The 22,811-nt window shown below is 39.1% G+C and overlaps 1 pseudogene; it reads left to right on the top strand.

The window, feature by feature from the left end:
- Positions 1-21,213: 21,213 nt before the first annotated feature.
- On the top strand, positions 21,214-22,227 carry LOC103290776 (heterogeneous nuclear ribonucleoprotein D-like; annotated as a pseudogene).
- Positions 22,228-22,811: the final 584 nt, after the last annotated feature.

Raw genomic sequence — 22,811 nt, 5'->3', positions numbered from 1 at the left:
CACAGAGAGCGAGCTGACACTGAATGGGCTGTAGGTGATGTTCATGTGGTGTTGCAGGCCCATGTTTTGTGTGGTTTCCATTGACATTGCCTGAAATAGATGGGAATGTGCCTATCTGCCTGCCTGCCTGCCTGCCTGCCTGCCTTCCTGCCTGCCTGCGTGTTCACATAAGCCCTGGTTTCAGCTGCCATAGTATTCCATCTTCCCATGGGCATTCTTCTTCCACCACACATGTCTGTTCCAAAGTGCCTCTTTGGTTGTCAATTGTGATGGTCCCCCCTTCATTTCCCCTCAGTTAGCTCACCTTTTACTCAGACACATAGGTGAGTAGCTAGCTGGGTATCTGGTTTGTATTATGGCTCAAATAAATCCATTCTTAAATAAATAAATAAATAAATAAATAAATAAATAAATACATGAGCTTCCTTAGGGACCAACCCCAGGGGACACTTGTAAGACACTTAAAGACACAAGAACATCTTGGGCTTTTTGGCCACTTCAGTTTTGATGTTTGTTGGTTACTTTTCCTTTTTTAAAGTAGGTTTTTCTTCTTTCTGGAAGTATACTTGCAAGGTTAACTTGCTTTGTGTTGATTTGACTCTCCAAAGAGGTTTTACTGGGTCTTTGAATGTACCAACCTAGGTTTTCATTGTTACTGTTTTGTTTTCCCTTTTTCCCCCTGATACCAGCTCTGACTCTAGGCTTGTATGTATTAATCAGTAATCTGGTTTTGTATATCATAAATCAAGCAAAAATATTGATTGTCAATAGGTATTAATTGTTATATTAAGTGTTACCAGGAACTTTTAAAAAAAGCATAAAGACACATCTCTGTCATTAAAATAAGTGACAAAAAAAGCATAAATTATCCTATCTAATAAAGAGGTAATATGCAAATTGACCATCACTCCAACACACAAGAAGGCCATCCCATGTGAACACAAGATGGCCATCACAAGATGGCCAGCAGGGGAGGGCAGTTGTGGGTGATCAGGCCAGCAGGGGCAGGCAGTTGGGAGGGACCAGGCCTGCAAGGGATGGCAATTGGGGGCAATCAGGTCTGCAGGGGAGGACAGTTGGGGGCAACTTGGCTGGCAGGGGAGGCAGTTAAGGGTGACCAGGCTGGCAAGGGAGGGAAATTAGGGGCCACTGGACCAGCAGGGGAGGGCAGTTGGGAGCAACCTGGCTGGCAGGGGAGGGCAGTTAGGGGTGACCAGGCTGGCAAGGGAGGGCAGTTAGGGGTGACCGGGCCAGCAGGGGAGGGCAGTTGGGGGCAACCAGGCCTGCAGGGGAGGACAGTTAGGGGCAACCACGCTGGCAAGGGAGGGCAGTTTGGGGTGACCAGGCCATCAGGGGAGGGCAGTTGGGGGCAACCAGGCCTGCAGGGGAGGACAGTTAAGGGGGACCAGGTCAGCAGGGGAGGGCAGTTAGGGGCAATTGGGCTGGCAGGGGAGCAGTTAGGCATCGATAAGACTGGCAGGGGAGTGGTTAGGGAATGATCAGGCTGGCAGGCAGAAGTGGTTAGGGGCAATCAGGCAGGCAGGCAGGCAGGCAAGCAGTTGGGAGCCAGCAGTCCTGGATTGTGAGAGGGATGTCCGACTGCCCATTTAGGCCCAATCCCAATCCCATCAGGCCTAAATGGGCAGTCGGACATCCCTCTAGGGGCCCCAGATTGGAAAGGGTGCAAGCTGGGCTGAGGGACACCCACCCCCCTCCATACACAAATTTTGTGCACCTGGCCTCTAATAAAATATAAAAGAGAAAGAAATATAGACCTTTACATAATTGAAAGGTTCCATTTCATCTCTTTCCTGCCCTTATTTGTATTTTGTTTGAATTTCCTGTCACACATACACATACACACAGATTCACTCTGGCAAGTTCCAGTAATTACAGACATAGTAAAATGATAAAACTCTAAAAGGCAAGCTTCAATATTAATATATCTCTCATAAGGTAGTGAATAATTCATTTTAAAATTAGTAAGATAGACTCACAGTGCCAGATGAGAATAGGAGAGGGTGAATATTGGGCTGAAATACTTTAGGACCATTTTATAGAAGAGGAAGAATTTAAACTGGGGCATAAATAATGGATAGAATTTGGTTAGGAGGAAAGAAGTGAGGACAACATGATCAAATGTGTGGAGAGAAAGGGCCAATCGAGGGATAAATAGATAAGGAGGTACAGAATGGAGAAGATTAATGCCTGGAAATGAAATGGAAAGAGTGTAAGGTGTGCTTTTAGAGTGTCTTAATGACAGTTTGGGAATTGAGATATGGCTCTTCTGACAAAAACAGAGATTTATGAATGGGAGCCCCTTGTTGCCATTTTAGAGAACTTTTCCTAAACATGTGAGTGTATGTGCATGTTCACAGGCACAGATACACAAGTTGATCACTGTGGTGGCAACTCCACAACAGCCACCCATACCCATGTTGAAAAGTATTAGAACAGTTATTTTTCATTTATAAAGTGAACTAGAGCCATCTTAAAAGGTGATGGATAGATGTTGACCAAGCGTGTTGAGAAAGTCTCAGACATCCCTAATGCTAGCACATCCTAGTCAGAAATATGATATGTTGTTTCATGTAATACCCTGGAAAAAAATCATGCCCACATTTAAAAACTTCTTTCAAATGTTAATATAATTTTAAAGATGAACATACTTCACAGGAGAATTCCAATTTGATGAGTTTTGTAAGCTCTAAAAAGAAACTACTTAACCTAGTTAATAATTAATACTTCATTATGAGGAAGGCTCTAAATTGTCCCACCTCCAATATTATTACATGAATTACATATATTATTATAATATATTTCATGTTCCATTTATTTAATTAAAAATACTGTCTTGTTTTATGATTATTAAATTACCTTGGGCTATGAATATTAGCTGGAAAGCTAGTTCTATGATATTAGAATTCAACACTGATTTGAATTATATCTATGATCAAAAATAAAGTCTAGCCCTGGCTGGGTGGTTCAGTTGGTTGGAGTGTCATTCCATACACCAAAAGGTTGGGGGTTCGATCACTGGACAGGTGCATACTCGAAGCATCCGAATGATGTTTTTCTCTCACATTGATGTTTCTCTCTCTCTCTTTTTCTCTCTCTCAAATAAATAAAAACTCTAGATGTGTGCTCTTACAGTATCCTATATAATAAAAGCCTAATATGCTAAGTGTCCGGTAGTCCATTCGGCTGTTCAACCAATCAAAGCATAATATGCTAATGATATGCTAATGCCACTCAACCACTCGCTATGACGTGCACTGATCACCAGGGGGCAGACAGTCGACCAATTGACCAGTTGCTATGATGTGCACTGACCATCAGGGGGCAGATGCTCCAACCTGTAGGTTAGCTTGCTGCCATGTTCCGGCCAGTCAGGACTTAGCGAGATGGGCCAGACACGCCCTGGAGCCCTTTTGCGGTCCCTCCCGCCACCCTCCTACGTCCCTTGCCAGCCCTGATCGTGCACTGATGGCGTCCCTTGTCCTGGCCTGCACCCTCTTGCAATCTGAGACCCCTCGCGGGATGTTGGAGAGCTGGTTTGGGCCCAATGGTGAAATGACCGGTCGCTATGATGCACACTGACCACCAGAGGCAGATGCTCAATGCAGGAACTGCCCCCTGGTGGTCAGTGCACTCCCACAGGAGCCGGGCTCAGCCAGAAGCTGGACTCATGGTTGGCGAGCACAGCAGTGGTGGTGGGAGCTTCTCCCACCTTCACGGCAGCACTAAGGATGTCCGACTGTTGGCTTAGTTGGACACCACCTGAGGGCTCCCGGACTGCGAGAGGGCTCAGGCCAGGCTGAGATGGGACACCTCCCACACCCCAAGTGCAGGAATTTCATGCACTGGGACTCTAGTACATTTATAACATGTCATTTACAGATAAATCTTTAAGGTTAATTGAATGACATGCTCTTGTGTAGGTTTTTAAACACAGAAAGATGGATTTTGCTATCTTCTCTGTTTGGAAAGCCATTTTGTAACTTTTTCATTCCCTCGCAGGAAATCTGACTGCCTGTTTGTGGTTCTCAGTCACTCACTAATGTTTTTTCAAGTGGATTAAATGTAAAAGGCCACATCCTTAGAGGCAGTGTGACTCAAAAAAGCCAAGCAAAAATCTAAGGCTACTTCTGCCCCTGCGTTCCTATGATTGCAGGTAAACTGTGAAACCCACTTGACAATCTCAGTGATTCCAGCTGTGAAGAATTGATTATAGGGCACCTGAGTCAGTTTGTTTCCCTAGTACTTCTTGGAACTTGACCTTCACACATTCTTTTTATATTGGCTCATTCTTTCAACACCATTATTTAATGGAATTTATTTATCTGCTGTTTTGAAAGTTCATACTTATATTTATGTATGGGCCTCTTCTGATCTCTTCATTCTCTCTCTCTCTCTCTCTCTCTCTCTCTCTCTCTCTCTCTCTCTCTCTCTCTCTTCTCTCTCTGAGGGATGGAGATTTCTTTTTAGGACAGACCTCCTCCTTATCTCTTCTCAAGGCTTGATTCCTCTGTTTGGGGGACTCAGAGGGGACCTGAGACTAAGGGAAAATGTCTCTTCCCTGAACTCCCCATGGCTGTTGGTAGCTGTGTTTTTCTGCCAAAAGGCCATCAACATCTTCTTTTCAGCATCTGTGTCAGTCAGGTTCTCAGCAGGAAAAAGATGTCACACTCAAATTGAGACCAAGAAGAAGAGAAAAACAGATTTGGGTGAGGAGCTACAAGTTTCCATAGCATACAGTAAATACATTTTAAAACTTTAAATCAGTAGTCAAGATGACAGCTTATATAAAATAACCTGGAGAAGAAGCAGCCACCTAAGAAACAAGCTGTACAAGATTCTAAATGAAACCAAACGCCAGTTTCCAGAGGGATTGTGATCTTTTACCTGCTAATATCCTCAAATGAGGATTAACAAACAAAAAATAAACAAAAGAAGGTGGTTTTTTATAGCATCCATGGATGCCACAAGAAACTTCTGGGATTCGGGATTAGCTCAGTGTTTGAGAGGATAAAGACTTCCTTTCATCATTCATACCTTTCTCATTCTTCAGAATTCTACATACTTTGAGGACAGAAATTACTGGGAAGTACACAAGAATATGAGTAATGTGGCTTCAAATTTCACTTGAATAAAATTTCTCAAAGTCTCACCCATTGTCATATTAATGTTAAGAAACCTTGGCAATTTATAAATCAGTAATAACAATAGACTGGAGTTAGGAGACCTGACTTTTAGTCTTGGCTTTGCCATGACTTGAGTGGTTAACCTGGGATAAATGTTTCATGTCTCAGTTTCCATCTATTTGCCATTTAAGGTCACGATGTTCTCGATATGAATTAACAATTGACTAATACAGAGTTAGGGGAACAAATTCAGCCGCATTGCTTCTTCCATTTATACCTTTTCTTTAATTCATTCTAGCAGAATATTCTTTGCCTTATCATATGGCAGGCAAGACAGGGCAAGTGGACAAGGTAGTGTGCAGGCCTATCCTTCACATACATGTAAGGTTCCTGGAAAACTCAGTCACAGGAGTTGATAACTGGTTTAGATCCCATAGTTTACTATAGCCAAATTTTAAGATTCAAATAAAGAACAAGTCTCAGAGAGATGAAGTGATTAGTTTAAGATCAGATGCTGGGAAATTCAAAAGTAGTGTCTTAGTCCATTTGGACTGCTGTAACAAAATACTTCAGACTGGGTGGCCTATAAACAACAGAAATTTATTTCTCACAGTTGTGGAGGCTGGAAGTCTGAGATCAGGGTCAGGATCCTATTCTGAGACTTCTTGTTGCAGCCTCACATGGTGGCAGGGGAGAGGGAGCTCTCTGGAGCCTCTTTTATACAAGCACTAATGCCATTCTTGAGGACTCTGCCTTTGTGACTTAATCATTGCCCTCCCTGTCCCAAACTTCCACCTTTTTTTTTTTCACCTTCTTTTTATTAAAAATATATTTTTATTGATTTCAGAGAGGAAGGGAGAGGGGAAGAGAGATAGAAACATCAATAATGAAAGAGAATCATTGATCGGCTGCCTCCTATATGTCCCCTATGAGGATCAAGCCTGCAACCCGGGCATGTGCCCTTGATGTAAATTGAACCCAGAACCCTTCAGTCCACAGGCTGATGCTCTACCCACTGAGCAAAACAAGCTAGGGATCAAACTCCCACCTTCTAATACTATCACATTGGACATTAGGATTTCAACTTATGAATTTAGGGGGCATACAAACATTCAGCATACAGCAGGAAGGAAAAAGAACCCATGCCTTTGACTAGTAATCCTGTGAGTTTTGTTTTACTATCTTGGCTTTCTTCCCTGCATTGTAAACATTTGAAAATATCTTCTGTAGTACTAGTACACTGGAGCCAGGTGTGGAAGCAAGGAACACAAATCATAAGTGTGGTCACTTACTTGGCAGACAGATTTAGCAAAACTTTCTAAAATTATTCAATTCTGTACTATAAGTTCAGCTTTTTAGATTGTTATAATGATGGAGAGATAGAGTTAGTTAATTACAAAGTGACTCAAGCAGTTGCTGTTTAGATTTCATTAGTTTATGACAAGAGGTTATAGTCCTTTTATAAAAGTAAGATGCTGATTGTTACCATTTGCACATAGAAATCAAAAGTATTGTCACAATTTATCTGGCCAGCGTGGCTCAGTGGTTGAGCATTGACCTATGAACCAGGAGGTCATGGTTGGATTCCCAGTCAGGGCACATGCCCGGGTTGTGGGCTTGATCCCCAGTGTGGGGTGTGCAGGAGCCAGCTGATCAATAATTCTCTCATCATTGATGTTTCTATTTCTCTTTCCTTCTCCCTTCCTGTCTGAAATCAATGAAAATATATTTTAAAAAGTATTGGTCACAATTCAAAACATGAAAAACTCATAAATTCTTAGACTACATAAAATGTTTTAAATATTATTTATAACTTGGCAGTAACAAAAAGTTCAGTGTTTCTTTATAAAACTATAGATCATTTTTTTCTTCTATAGGAGCTTCTATACATATACCAACATTGCATGATTACAAATATTTAGATACAAAGAAAAACGCTGCAAAGCCAACATCACAATTATGTTGTAAAACCATGTCTCTCTTACTATTCTTAAATGATTGTAAACGTTTAATTGCAGCTTACACAAAATGACTCGGTGTTGAAAGCAGCATGTAATCAAACCGCTTCCCCTCTTGTAATGCACAGTGGTGCCCAAATAACAGATCCCATGAGAATAAAGTTGGTCTTGGAATCTGGCCACGCTAGTGTTGGGTTGGAGCAGTGATAGATGAAACAGAGGATGCAGCAGAATAGTTTAAAACATATATTGGTGTGTGAGTGGGGGTGGGGGGGTGGGAAGGAGTGCCAGGGCTTGAGCCAACATAAAAGGAGAACTACATTCCCCTCCACTCCAATTTTAAGATTCTGTAACCTGGAAATGGAGGAGCTGCCCCTCACTTTGGCTATTGACAACTATAGATTTTATGCTACTGGGTAAAAGGTCAAGTTAGATGGAAAGACTGTGTCCCAGGCAAGCCAAGGCTTGTCAACTTGATTGGAGGGAAATAAATAGTAACAGCTTCCCCTTTCGAGATAAGGTTGTTTATTATTCCTGACAAACGAATGTGGATGTTATTATTTCCCACTTTCTTAGAAAGTCAGAAAAATTTGAGGTTAAATAAATCATCCAAGCCTACAAAAATGTGCATAAGTAAGCTTGGAATCTATCATAGGTCTGTATGGTTCAAGTGCTAATGCTTTTTTCTCTATACTGGGTACTGCATGGGTTGAGATCTATAATATGTTATTATGATACCACATTGTTTTTACTCAGTAATTTTCTGAAACTGAGGGTGTCACTGGAATATAATCTTTTATAATGACTTCTCTGTCTCTTTTATATGGTACATTGTAGTAAATAGCTCACCTGGAGTTCAGCCAGATTCACCATTGGGGTGGCTATAACTTTCCCCCAAGACCAAAGACCTGGATAACCTAAATATGATCCTTTATGCACCATAGAGAGAAAAATAATTTTCTTGTCCTTAGAGGCTTTAAAACCGCTTTTATGATGGAAGCCTTGAGTAATTTCCCATCTTCAGATCTAGTGTGCAGAGCGAGAAACCCCTGGTCGTTCCTGCCATGTTGTGTACCTTCTAGGGGCTTCTGCAATCCTCAAAACCTGACACCTTATCATCACTCAGCTGTCCCTCGTCTACACCTAGGCATTTTCTAACAGGGATAGATATACTTTATCATGTGCTATTCAACATTTTTCAGCCATGCCTCACGGGATTCCTAATTAGAACTCCCTTCTTACTGTATAAAGCTAAGAAAAAGTTACCCAGAAATCCCATACACTTGGCTAACAAGATCACAGATCATTTCTGTGTACTGACAGGGGTCAAACAAGCACAGGAAACCCAGATATGACCCTGCCAATTAGGAAAAGGACATTTACACACGAAGATCAGTGGGATTTCGATAATGACTAAATAGCAAAAAATTTAAGGTCTGTTAAGAAATAGAAATAGAAAAGAAAGAAGTTGATCTTGTCAAAAAGGAGCAAGATCTTGTCACTTAGAATTTGAGATGAAATAATACTAATAATGTAGAGCTACTGAGATTAGGAGGCTATTCCCACTTCCCAAACTGTCATTTTACAAGAGACCCACCTCATTTTATATTGTTCTGTAATGGAACCACGGTTCAGGATATCTGGAAGCAGTGGGGCTAATGGAAAGTCATGGATTTAGGTTCAGCTCTTGCATTTAACTTTGTAAAGCAAATGCCTTACTTCTTTGAGAGTCTATTTATATAACTGTAAAGCAAGAGATAGTATCATCTGTCTTACTTACTGCTTCACGGGCATTTGTGATGATAAAGTGAGGTAATGTATGGGAAAGCACTTCGTTAACTTTACGATAGTATTAGCAGGACTGGCTGCATGATTTGTGGGGCCCAACGCAAAATTAAAATTTGGGGCCTCTTATTCAGAATCTATTAAAAATTTCAAGGCGGTGACCAAAGACAGGGTTTTTCCTAAACATGGGGCCCTGTGTGACTAAGTAAGTTGTATGCCCACAAGCCATCCCTGAGTATTAATAGTAGTGCAGGATGTACCTCCGTGTTCCACTTCTTGTCCTACTGCTGCTATAAAGTTGAGACACTGTTTACTCTCATTGCCCTAGCAAGACCGCATTGTCTGTCTGAGGCCCTGCTTACTTGCAATGCATTTCCCCTGAGAAACAAATACTTTGGCATGACACAAATGGATAGGAAGTTAGACTTGTTTAAACTAATACTGTTGTCACTGCACCTCTGCTAGGGTAGGGGTTAAACTAACTTGATCCAGCCAGTATCCTCTAGTGATAGTTAATCACTGTTAATGGTTAAATCTTTCCATGGGGAACTGGATTATGAGTTTTCACTCTGCTGCTTTTAGAACACAGCCTACTCTTCAGTCGGGGACTTCCTGTACTCCTCTCCAGCAGACCAGCTGCCACACTAGGAGAGCATGTGGTAGTTGCCTGAAAATTTTCAGTTCAACCTTCTCTCCAAGGATATTTGATCCCTCCATAGGGAAATCATTAGTTCTCCATTTGTAACCAGAGCTGCCAAGAGCACTAATAAAGTCTCTGGAAAGCTGTGATATAGACACAGAAGGAGATAAATAAGAAAAAGAAAAAAATCCAATAAGTTGATTCCCCTATGGGATGGTACAAAATTGTTTACTATGACCTGGGTTTCTTTCTAGTATACTTCTAAATATAATTTCATAAGCCTCTTCTAGGTGGGGAAGTTTTTTTTTTTTTTTTCTTGCCATTCAGCAAAAAAATAAAAAAATATATATTTATTTTAAAACTTTATTTCACTGCATGGACTTTTATCATTTTAAATGCTACTAATTGTGTCTTCTAATTAGTATTTTACATCCCAAGTATTTGCAGACTTCTTTGGTCCTTCTTAATAACTGTGAAGACCAGCTGTACAAATTAGATGTTTTTTTCTTTCTCCATCAATCAATCCTGGCATAATTATAATCATTGCTCAACCTGACACACTTTCCTGTCATCTGCTCTGTATTGCTGATCTGGTCCAAAGAGAATGAAAACTTTGTTGTTTTTTTTTAGTTACAGAGATCTATGCATATCTCTAGATGGAAACTGCCCCTAAATAATTTTGGCCATTTTTTTTTTCTGCCAAGTTTACTGCTATAAAGAAGTATACTTGGTGGATATACTTACCAGGCAGATTAGCTAGAAGAAACTGGTCAACAGTTTCCAAATCAGAAAGTTCAAATAAGAAAACCATGCATATAATTTGACAATTAGGGGATCAATCTCATCAAACCTTGAACTTGCTTAGCTAGTTGCTCTGAGGCAAACAAGGTCTCTGTGGGTGTGGGAGCTGTAGAGATGTCCTGCTTGTATCTCACTTCAAGAAGAACTTATTTTAAAGTTGGGAACCATAGCACCTTTGGAAACGGCTGTGGCATGAGGACCAGGGTCACTATTTCCAAGGTAGCTCTCAGCACATCACTGAGCATGGTAGGAGTACTGGGGTCTGGCCATTTCTGCCTATTGTGGGTCTTCTCTATTGGGTAGTCATTGCTCCAGAGCACCCTATGGAGTTGGCTTAGGCTTTGCCAGACCTGCATCACAGCCGGCAACTCATCTGGCCCAATCCTGCTTCCTTTCCTTTTTCTTCTCACAGGTTTCAGATCTGTTGAGTGATCTGAAGACTTTCCCTATTCAATCTGCTTCTTTCCAGTATATCTTTCGTGAACATTATCCACTTAATTCTGAAGAACAGGCACAGAAGGGATCCTATGACTGATTCAGCATAGACTTCATTTAGCTACCTGCTGTGGTAAAAATCAATGTATTAACGACCTCCTCCACCAGATCTGTGAGCTCCATTACCTCAAACTGACTTCTCTCACCACTTCCTGACTCAAAGCACCAAGCTGAAAGGCATAGGATCTGGCTTCCTCAGCATTTGTGAAAGGACCAGGTGACATCACCAGATGCAGGGAATTCTTTCCTCATGGTGTGAACATTGACTATTCAGAGGGCAGGAGTCAGGAGGGAACAAGCAAAGAAATCATTTCCTTATCCCTTTTCTCCACACTGTTTGGAAATTCATTAGTCTTACATGCTTCTCTAAAGTCATCCAGGGAACCTGAGCAATTGATGGATCTCGCTACAACACTGTGGCCAGTTCAGTAATATACTCCCTGATAGTGCCTTTTCCTTTACCTTTGCTCTTCCTAATAAGGTTTTAGCACAAACCTTTGACTTTGTCTAAGGAAATTGGGCTGAGACAGGCATCATTGAATAGTTGCTATTACTGGTAATATTCCACCTACCTGAAACTCTTTGAGTCGCTACTTTATTCATAGTACCTTACTTTGCAGCCCAGCAAAACTTCTCTACTTATTATAAAAGAGCAAAATGCTCATAATATTTTAGGATCATGCTAGCAGTTCTAGCAGTGAAGGTTTCAAAGATATCTCCTTATGACTATTACATGTTTCTCAGTCTGTTTAGACATGGAACATTGCACTGGGGTTAATAATTTGTATTAGTAGATTTTTATGGTAATCTTAATGATATATTTTCTATTTCATCCACACATGTATATTAAGCATGGATAGTTTTCAATGCCCTAGCTCAGAATTGGAACATTTTCTGTGGACATCTGGGATTCACAGGAGGTTATAGATAATGAAGTGACATGATCAGAACAAAGCTTTGTGGAGATTAACCTGGAGGTATATGGGATTTAGGAGGGAAGAGTAGAAGTCACACGTGAAAGGTTGTGGACAATGGACATTAGTAGTAAAAGAGGTCCCTTTAGAGATGGGGAGGATCCTAAACAATTCTCTAACTTGGAAGTAAGTAAGCAGACGGAAGCTGGAAGAATTCAGGAGTGTACCCTAAGGAGTCATTGTAATTGTACAAATCTCCACACTTCATTCCTTAGTGGTGAGATGAAGACAACTTTTTATGTATTTGAAAATTTATTAAACACCTGCTATGAGACCACGCAAAGAAGTTTGTATGTACAATTACATTTAGCCCTCTTAACAATCTGTAAAGAAAGCATTCTTACTTCCTCTCATAGATGAAGATGGTTTTACTCCAAATGTGAAGTGCTCCATGTTGCACCCCGCCTCTTTGGCCAAGACAGAATTTAAACCAGAGATTTCTGACTCCAGTGCCGGGGCTGTATATACTACAGTACACTGCATGTCCCACACACTGTCCTGCATGGTTCAGGACCCAGTGTTTGATAGAGACTCTAGAGATACTAGAGGGCCATACAAGGCAGTCTGTAATCAAGCTGTCAGAGTTGGCTAAAGATTTTCCCCTACCTTCTTTTTATTTTTACAGATATTAGTAATGTCTACCTTTGACATGTCAAAAATAGGTTATTGTCTAGAACCTTCATGAAGATTGACAACATGGTGAAGGATGTGTTTTCATGCTTTAGAATCAAGGTATCTGAACAACCCTGGTCTAAAATATAAGAAGAAATTATTGCATCAACAATATGTAATTTCCAGATGTAAAGCTCATTCCTTATGATGTCAAATTTACTATCTTCTACTTTGATGATTTTTTTTCTATGTTTATAGCAGAATTGCCTTCCCAGTTTTCTTATTGCAGCAACATAGCATGTTATTACTGGCATGGCATTCACAGTATCTTTGCTCTAGCTATCATGTGACTCTGTTGAATGAGGAAATATTCTAAGAATGAGTAAAATTGTTTATAGGGTTGCCAGTGCAGCTGCAGGAGAGTTGAAGTAATTTCCCATAGCATCATACTAAATGCTGTTTTTACTGAAGTAAGCAAACAGTTAATACAAGTAAACTGGGTTCTTTATTCTATCAGAAAAAAAATGATCATAGTTCTATAACATACCATTTATATGGAGCCTGATACTGGCATGTTATTCACAGTGTGGAGGAACTCACACTTTCAAAAGAGTGAGGAGGAAATGCCTCTTGGGGCAGGAGCCAGATTCTTTGAGTCTTTGCTGGAATTCATTATAGACTTTCCTCTCATTCTTGGCTCTAACAATTCACTTCATTTTTATTTAATCATTTTACAGATTCATCTTATTCTAAGTAAACCATAAAGATAAGTTGAAAAACTGATTAGAGATGATTCCTTATTTTGCTTAAATATTCACTGTACAATGACCTTAACGAATTTAATGAAAGTAGAATTTCCTTTGTAAAGACATCTGTTTTGATATACACTCCTGGGACTGCTGGCCATCCTTGACATACCAATGATACATGCATTTGGACTACTGTCCAAAGCTGCAGGAGCCACTTGGGCAAGTACCAAACCTTGCACACTCCTGATTTTGCTGGTGGATCTGACATTGGCTATTTGTCATCCCTACAAACCATTGTCCCCTTACAGAATTCAGGTGGCACATCCTGTGTGCATGCATGCAGAGAGTATCTGTCTCTCTACCTCATGGAATGTAGGTTCCCTGAGAGTAGAGTCTATGAATGGTTTTGCTGACCATGGTATCCCTAGAGGCTAGTTCAGTACCTGGCCCATGGAAGATATTCAATAGAAGTCTTTTAAATCCATGAGTTTATTTGTTTACTCATTTGGTCATTATTTATCTATATGTATTAAGTGCCTGCTATAAGATAGTCACCGGTCTAGGCATTGGAGTTAAATTAAGTGTTAGAATCAATGTGTGTATGTCTGTATGTATAAATTTTCTACAGTTCCTGATGAATCTGGAGCATTGGTCTCAAAGGAAAATCTGGTAGTTTAAGTCACCTATGGAGCTATGGTCACTAGTAGTTTGTGGGTGAGAGAGCCTTTCAGTGGTGCCAGTATGGATAGTCTTTAGATTGGAAGGTTAAGTGTATTCCTAGAATCTAATTTTAATTTAAATTATAAATTAATCTTGTTTTAGAAATAACATTTAAAATTGTACTTAGATAATATAAGTCTAATAGTAGCAGGGTAAGCTAGCAATGTATGACTCTCTGAAGAGAGTCCCAGGTATGACACTAGAAACAAAGGATGCAGAAGCCAGAGGTGGGCACACAGGACCTGTAAAAGGGATTTGAGGGGATCTGGGAAGAGCATCAACAGTTCCTCTACACCAGGTTATTATCACAGGAATGGTATGGCATAGGGTGAGGAAAAAAATGGACTTATCTTTATTATTAGGATATGGGCCCAGAGAGGTTTAATTTAGTTCTCTAATGGAACACAGTTTTATTCAGATGCCCCCAAAAGAAATATTTGCTAGAATAAACTGCTAGAACTCAACTGATTTATAAAATAGAGGCTGTTTGCCTTTCTGTTTTATAAAATGAGTCTCATTTGTAACATTTAACATGTTTATAGTAGTTTTTAAATACCTGGGATAGTAAGAGCTCTTTCTTTCTCGATATACCCACCTAGAGTTAGAAATTTATTGCCATACACAAAGAGGCTATAAATATATAAGACTAGAATTTCTCTTCTATACCTTGTTCTAATGGTGTTTGATGAAATTTACTTTTGCTCAGCTGGATCAAAATAACTAAACACTTTGATTCAGTAAAAAATTTAGGCAGAGGATTGTTTGGTATAGGAAGATAAGCCCGCATCATGCAGGGTATGTATGCTGTGGGAAGAGGGACTCAATAGAAGTGTAAACCTGTCAACACAATGTATGAATGTTCATTGGAGCAGAAGCCACTGAGGTGACAATTAGTGGTAAACAGATTGTGTGTTTAACTGGAAAAGGAGCATGCAATTTAGTACTTACAAGATAAAAAGCTATTCTTCCCTATTAAACTAAAGAATATTGTCAAATATGGAATTCCTTTGAAGTTTTCTCTCCAGTGTTATTAATGGTCAACACACCCTGCCTGCTCTATTTATTAGGGACCATGTGCTTAGACATAATGTGTGAGAGAACAAAAGTGGCTGGCTCTGTCTATTTCCCTAAGAAACTCACAGTTTAGATGAGGACACCCACTATATAGAGCATAGAACTATAAAAAAACAACAGCCCTCAGTTGTTTAGTGGGGCTTTGGTCTATGCTAGGCATTGCAAGATATATTTTGCTTTCATGATCTAGCTTCATCATTACCTCAACACTGCAAAGTAGGAATTATTACTCTTATTTTTAAAATGGGAAACTGAGGCTCAGAGTGATGAAATAATTTGTTTACGATAAAATAACTTGTTAGTATTCCACTAAGGATTTAAATCTGAACCCAGGCTATCTTTTTACTAAATTTAGCTGCTCTTTTAAAGAATAGTGTCATAATGTTTAAAATCCAAATTGATCCAAGACTAGAACAAGCATGCAAAGATTGTCAGAAATACCTTTTTAAAAAGCTGCATTTGAGGAAAAAGATCAATGAAGGAGCCGTGTGTTGATTAGGGCCAACATTACAATATTGATAAGTAATATGGAGGAACAGACACGCCCAAATTTGCTTTTATCCTCTCTTTCAAAATAGAATGATCTTCAAGCCATAGGAGGATACAACAAAATTAGTTACAGGCAGGGGGATTCAAATCTATATCGGTGAAGATATTATGAAGCAGCACCTAACGCTCTAAATTAGCTCAGGTCTCCTACTAGAAGAAACATGCCTTTGAAGACTGAGACAACCTCAGACAGATCAATACTCCTATTAGATTTTTTCACAGCATCCTGTAACACAGTGGCTGTTACGATTTGTAAGTATATATTTATTTGTGTGGTTGTGTCAGTGGTTACTTTTCCACCCCAGGTATGGCACTAGAAACAAGGCTCTATGTTGTGCTCTTCGTGGTGTTTCCCTCATGGCTGGTAAAATGCCTGGGACATAGCTGGGCCTCAACACACCTTCAATGAACCAAGGAATTTACCGACTGTAGGTGGCTTCTGAGGAGTCAGTAGGAACCAACGCAGATGATGACACTGCTTTTGGAAAGGATGTTGATGACAAATGGACACCTTTGATAAGAAGCCACAAACTGATAGCCCATAGGACAAATAAAACTGGCAAGAATGTATTGACTGGTCCAGAAGAAGATACTGAATCTGAATACTTTTAGGGGACATATATTTTATAGATTATCATAGTTTTTAACCTCCCTCTTCTGTGTTCCCCAGTTTTATTCCCTGGTTAATTTTTGGAAGCATTGTTGTTTAGAGTCCAACAGATCATTGACATTGACCCTATGCAAAATCCTAGAATACATCATTGCAAAGATGGATGGTTTTTTTAAATATTGGAGAGAAAAGAGTGATTTCTAAGACACACTAATTTGTAATTTCCAACCAACTCCTTTTTTTAAACAGCACATAACAGTAACATTAAGTAAATGGGGGTATTGGAAAGCTAAAGGATTGTGTCACTTGTTTCAAACCGAATTTTCTAGCATCTTTTCAAATAACATGCATGTATGGCCATTTTTTCATTTATTAATTTTAGTTGGTATTTTTGGACTTTCTGTTCTGGTAGTTGATGATCTAGTACTCATAACAAAATCAGGATAACATTCATTATCTGATATATTAAGTGATCTGGGTATTGGAGTTTCTTAAAATAGTGTGAGGATAGAAGTTACCCTGCCATAAAAAAAAATGTCGTTAAAAATAAAACAGAACAAAACAACCCTCCTACATAAAATATGGACATGTTTAAAAGTTCCTTTATACTTCACAATCATTTTCACTCCTACTCAGTTTTTACCATTCAATCTGTTTAAGCATAGTTAGAGCATCTTAGGTTCCAAAGCAAAAGGGTATATATTTCCTCATCTTTTGCAACTCTCATTAAAAAATAGCACACAGAGGATATTAATGAGTGATCAATGCATTTATGGTTTTATTCCTGCCTTAGGATGAATTTGATGATGTTTTTGTTGGTTTGTGCAAAGACTTTGATTGACAGGAACTGGTCTATGTGATCTTGAGAAAATTATGTCTCTCAGCCTTTTCCTCCCGGAGAAAAAAAGGAGTTAATATGAAGTTATTACTTACCTCAGAGGGTTGTTGTGAGGATTATGAGGTTATATATAAATCTACCCTACCCAGAATCCTTACTATATACCAGCATTGTGCTAAACTCATTAGATATTTTATGTCTAACACTCAGTCAATCAGATATTCCTTGTGCACCCATCAAGTAGTTACAGTGATACCTGCCCCTCATGTTCCAGGCAAAATCAAATCTGTAAATCAAAAATCCTTCTGATTTTCAAAAAGATAATTTTCAAGAAGCTCATTGTTTTTGTTGACGCTATTACAGATGACCCCATTTCCCTCCATTCCTTTGCCCACCTTCACCCAGTCCCCGCCCCTGGCTCTGGCCATAAACTGTTGTCTATGTTCCTGGACTATGCATATATGTTCTTTGGCTAATCCCTTCACCTTCTTTCATCCATTTCCCCCTCCCTTTCCCATCTCCTTTAACAACTATCTGACTGTTCCATGCCTCTGGTTCTGTTTTGTTCATTAGATTCCACACATGAGTGAAATCATATGGTACTTGTCTTTGTCTGGCTTGTTTCATTTAGCGTAGTAATCTACAGGTCCCTCCATGCTGTTGCAAAAGGAGTTGATTTCCTAAGAGTGAACCCAGCCTGTTGAATCTTTCTTCATCTGATACCACCTATGTATGAAAGATTGACAATTTCTTCTTCAGTTTCCTTGTCAGAGATCACTTACACCATTCATTTGTGAATTCAGGATATGGTACTGATGGTTTTGTAGTGTCATAAAAAAGAGTTATATAATGTGTGGCACAAAATTTCACCTTTTTTCTGTCTACTTCCTATTATGTCTTTCTCCTGCCCTCTTCTTTTTACTTCCTTTCTTCTTCATTTTCCTGGGAAGTTCAAACTGGTTGCCTTTTGTTATGCAAAACTAGTGATCCTTTTTTAAAGTTTTGCTATCTGATATCCAGTTTCTTGTAATCCCACTTTCTGCATCATCAATTCCAAGGTAGTTTTCTTTTTAAAAAGCAATCCTATATTTATCAATGTATTACATTCACATGGTTAAAATCAATAGAAATAAAAGGTGTATTTTGAATAAAATATTGTCTCTTATCCCATTCTTCCTCATTTTCAAGTTCTGTTCTCCTAATACATATCAAGTTCAGCTCTTTTACAGTTTTCTTTTATAATTGTCATCATCTTTATAAATATTTATATTTGTATTGATCTTTCTTAATTTATCAATCTCAGTGGTTTTAGACTTCCTGCTTTGCTAGTTCAGGATCTACCAGTCAATACAATCCCTTCCACATACACACACGTGTTCCCTCATACTGTTCTCTCAATATAGTTTAGCACATTTATAATGAATTCAGTACTCAGTTTCCATGTTATTGAATAATGAAATATTATTTACTGCTGAGCCTAGTAGTTTATTATGTTTCTTCCTTTCCAGATTTACTCTTTACTTTACTGTATTTATTATTCTGTTTGTATTTCTCTATTTTCCATTTTTTCCCAAAGGCTTTAATAAATCTATCAAACACTTACTAATATTTTTTCTTATGTTAAAATATGAGATAACAAATAAATTTAGTAAAATCTTTTTCCCACTTGGAAGCCTGCATGCCATCCTGCCATCACCCTTCTTCAGGCCCAGCTGGTTATACTCAAGGTCTCCTGGACAAATGTCAGACTTCTTCAGTGTTTGATCTTTATCTGGGATGCTACATAGACTTCTTTCTTGATTTACTCTTTTATTTTGCTGTTCATCTTCTCTAAGAAAGGGTGCATGAGAGTTTATTTGAATCCTTGTATGTTTACAAATGCCTATTCTCAAATTTGATTGATTATTTGACTACAATAGTATACATTTGTCATTTGATTGAAATAGTGGCCATTGAGAGTATCTCTCAAATACTTCCCCTGTATTTTTATGATTCCCACCTTGTGAATTCTGTCTTTTCAAGGTATAATTCAGACTATTCCTTTCACCAACCTCATTTTCAGGTATGGTGCTGTGTTACTATTAAACAAATCAGTACAGATTTTCATTCAGAAGCAAGCAGCTTGAGTTTTGTAGGAGTTTACTATTTTTCTAGTGAAGGTTCAGGGGCATGTGGTTTTCAAGGGCAGTGGTATCATTAGTGCTGGAGGCAGGAGTAGTTACAGTGATTTCCAGTGCAAAGTTGGTGGAGGGATAAGATAAAAAAAGTTTCCCCATCAGGGTATTTCTGGGCATTGGTACTGGAAACCTGATCTTGAGCTATTTTCTCTATCCCTTCCAATGATTCAGTGAATTATCCATTATCTTTTAGAAATATATTTTTCTTGGCCAACAGTGTGCATTCTCTTATTTGCAACTAAGACTGAAAGAGTTAATATGGAATTCTAGACTAAGAATAATTTTGCATCAAAACTTAAGAGGTTTGGCTTCCCCATCATTGAGTATCTAGTGTTGCTGATGTCATGTGATACCTATCCTATAAAATAAAAGCGTAGTATGCAAATTGTTCTCTCTACCAGGAGTTCTTCTGGGAGTTCGACCAGAGTCAGGGACAACTGGAGGAAGGGAGAGAGTACCTGACCAGCAGCCAGCAGCCACTAGGGACCCTACTAGTGCACAAATTTCATGCACTGGACCTCTAGTCCTATATAATAATAGGGTAATATGCAAATTGACCCCAACAGCAGAACAACTAGGAACGACTGGTTGCTATGATGCATATTGACCACCAGGGGGCAGATGCTCAATGCAGGAGCTGCCCCCTGGTGGTCAGTGTGCTCCCACAGGAGGAGCTCCACTCAGCCACAAACTGGGCTTGATGGGTGCAAGCACAGTGGCACAGCAGCGGTGGTGGGAGCCTCTCCCACATCCTCCACAGCACTAAGGATGTTCAACTGTGGCTTAGGCCCACTCTCCACATCCCCTGAGGGCTTCCAGGCTGCCAGAGGGATGTCAGAGTGCCATCTTAGGACTGATCCCCCGGGGAGCAGACCTAATCTGGCAGGTGGACATCCCCTGAGGGCTGAGGGCCACCCCCCACCCTGAGTGCATGAATTTTCGTGCACTGGGCCTCTAGTTATTTTATAAGGGCCTTGTGTGTATATAATCTTTCAGAATCTTCCTTTAACTCTTGATGACATTTCTAGTGATGTTTCTTATTTACTGTTCTGGGCATTCTGGGAACTCTCTTTCTGGAAGATTATTTATTTCAGTTAAGGGAAACCTAATATTTCTTTCATAGTTTCTATATTCAGGTTTTCTGGAACTCTTATAAGATGTTGGAAAGCAGGATGCAGTACTCTCATTTTGTCATTGTCGTGTTTTCCTATATTCTATCTTGTTTTATATTTTAGTCTATTTTCCTGGGTTTCTCAACTTCAACTTCCATCCTGCTTTTGATTCAAAAAATCAGTTATATCTTTAATTTTTAGGAGCTCTTCTATTTTAAACTTTGGAACTATTCCTTTTTGGTTGCATCAGTTTCTCATTTTATAGACAGAATGAAATCTCTTTGAACATCTTATGTATTATTAAGATTTTTCTTCTTCATCACCTTGTATAATTTTTGTTTGTTAGTTTTTTTTCTGTTTGTTTTGATCTTTTACTTTGGAGATTTTTCTCAAGTGTTTGGTAAACATTGGCTTTCCATTTATATTTAAAAATGTATCACTAGACTTTTGATCAAAACTATTTACTCTAAACAAAAATCCTTTAGTTTTCTCTTGATATTCTGAGAGTCCTATAGGTTAGTATATGGATTTATAAAAAATTCCCTGATCATCAGTGTCATGAATCACCCCCTTTTCCATGTGTCTGTTATTCCCTATTAGGAGCCTTACTGACTATTTCTCCAGAGGAAAAATCATATTCTATCCCTCACATAGCAGAGATTCAGAATAAGTTGCCTGACTGCACCCGGTAGAAAAGGGAACCTGGAGGGAAAGCCTTCATGTCTCCACTTACTATGAGTGTAGATCTTTAAATGTTTCTCTGAGTTCACCCTAACTCTTCCCTGTTTTAGTAAAGCTGATTGATTTCAAAGGCTAAGCTTCCAGGTGTTTTGTTAGATGAATTGGTTAGCTTCTTATTTGGTCCCCTTTGACACTGATGTAGGCTTTAACTTCCTGTATTCTGTCTGATAAGTCAGTCACCACTTCTCCATCTCTTTTTCATCTCTCAAATATTTGTTGAAATAATTTCTTTCACTCTTCCACCACCATTTTAAATCCAGCTCCATAAAAACCTTTGCCACTGCTACCACCGATGGGGCTGCCATGACTCAGACTGTACCCAGCACCCTGCTGACAGCCCCGCCAACACGGAGGACATGAGCCAATACAGCAACATAGAGAACTCACAGAGGGATCCAAGGTCAATGTGAGCAGGAATGACGGTAAACTGTTTACTGGAGGCTTGAGCTGGACTACAAGCAAGAAAGATCTGACTGAATATTTGTCTCAATTTGGGAAAGTTATAGATGCACAATTGAAATAGGCCCAATCACTGAAAGATCAAAAGGATTTGGTTGGATTTGTGCTTTTCAAAGATGCTTCTAGTATTGATAAGGTTTTAGAACTGAAGGTACAAAAACTAGATGGCAAATTGATAGGCCCCAAAAGGGCCAAAGCTTTAAAAGGGAAAGAACATCCCCCCAAAATGTAGGTTTTTTTCTGGGTAGATTGAGTCCAGATAGTTCTGAAGAACAAATTAAATAATATTTTGGAGTTTTTGGAGAGATTGAAAATATTGAACTTCCCATGAAAATCAAATGAAAGAAGAGATTTTTCTTTTTTCACATACACAGATGAAGAGCCAGTAAAGAAACTGTTAGAAAGCACATATCATCAAATTGGTTCTTGGAAGTGTGAGATCAGTGTTGCCCAACCAAAAGAAGTATATAGGTAGCAAGAGCAACAACCAAAAGGAGCAGAGGTACTGCAGCTGGTGGATGAGGTGGTACTAAGGGTCATGGCCGAGGTAAGGGCCAAAACTGGAAGTAAGGATTTAATAGCTATTATTCTCAAAGATATGGAATTACATTAGTGCTGCTGGTGGTGATCAAAACTTTAGTGGCTAAGATGACTGTGATTTTACTGGGTGTAACTATGTGAACTAGGGATATGGACAGGAATATGCAGACTATAGTGACCAACACAGCATTTACTGCAAGGCATCTTGGGGTGGGTGGCAATCACCAAAATAATTATCAGCCATCTTAAAGCAGGACATTGGAGAAAACAGAAGACTGCTAAACTAACCAATCTTGCAGCACAACACTGAATATTGGTTTTTCTATTGACCTCAGATGATTATTGTGTAAAAGATTTTCTAGTGTGCAAGACACAACTGTGTCCAACTGTATATAGCCACAATTAGTTTTCTGTTCTACTTTTTTTTCACTGTTTCTTTTTTCCCTTTATCATTCTCTATGCTATGGGTTAGTAAAATGCTAATTTCTCAACTGTCATTGTAGTGTAATTTCAGAAGCATTGAAGGTAAAAATCATGTGGCAACTCTATATGTAATCAAATAGTCTTCTCAATTTTTTCAAATGATGACAAACCTTTCAATGAAGACTTTTGGTAGCTATTAAAATAATGAAATAACCAACTTATCATTATGAAGGAGGTATATTGTCTCTTTGACACTTGATAGAATGAGATTTAGAGGGTTTAATTAACTTGTCTAGAATATTATCCACTTAAGTGGTAGAGACATATTCAAATCCAGAGCAGTCTGATTCTGAATGCCACACTATAATTTGGTCACAAAATAATTATTTTTAAAGCCACTAAATTTATGG

This window comes from Eptesicus fuscus, chromosome 3 (assembly GCF_027574615.1).
Source record: "Eptesicus fuscus isolate TK198812 chromosome 3, DD_ASM_mEF_20220401, whole genome shotgun sequence".
Classification (NCBI taxonomy): Eukaryota; Metazoa; Chordata; class Mammalia; order Chiroptera; family Vespertilionidae; genus Eptesicus; species Eptesicus fuscus.
Note: the sequence above shows the minus strand (reverse complement) of the source record. Positions and strands in the feature narration are given on the sequence as shown.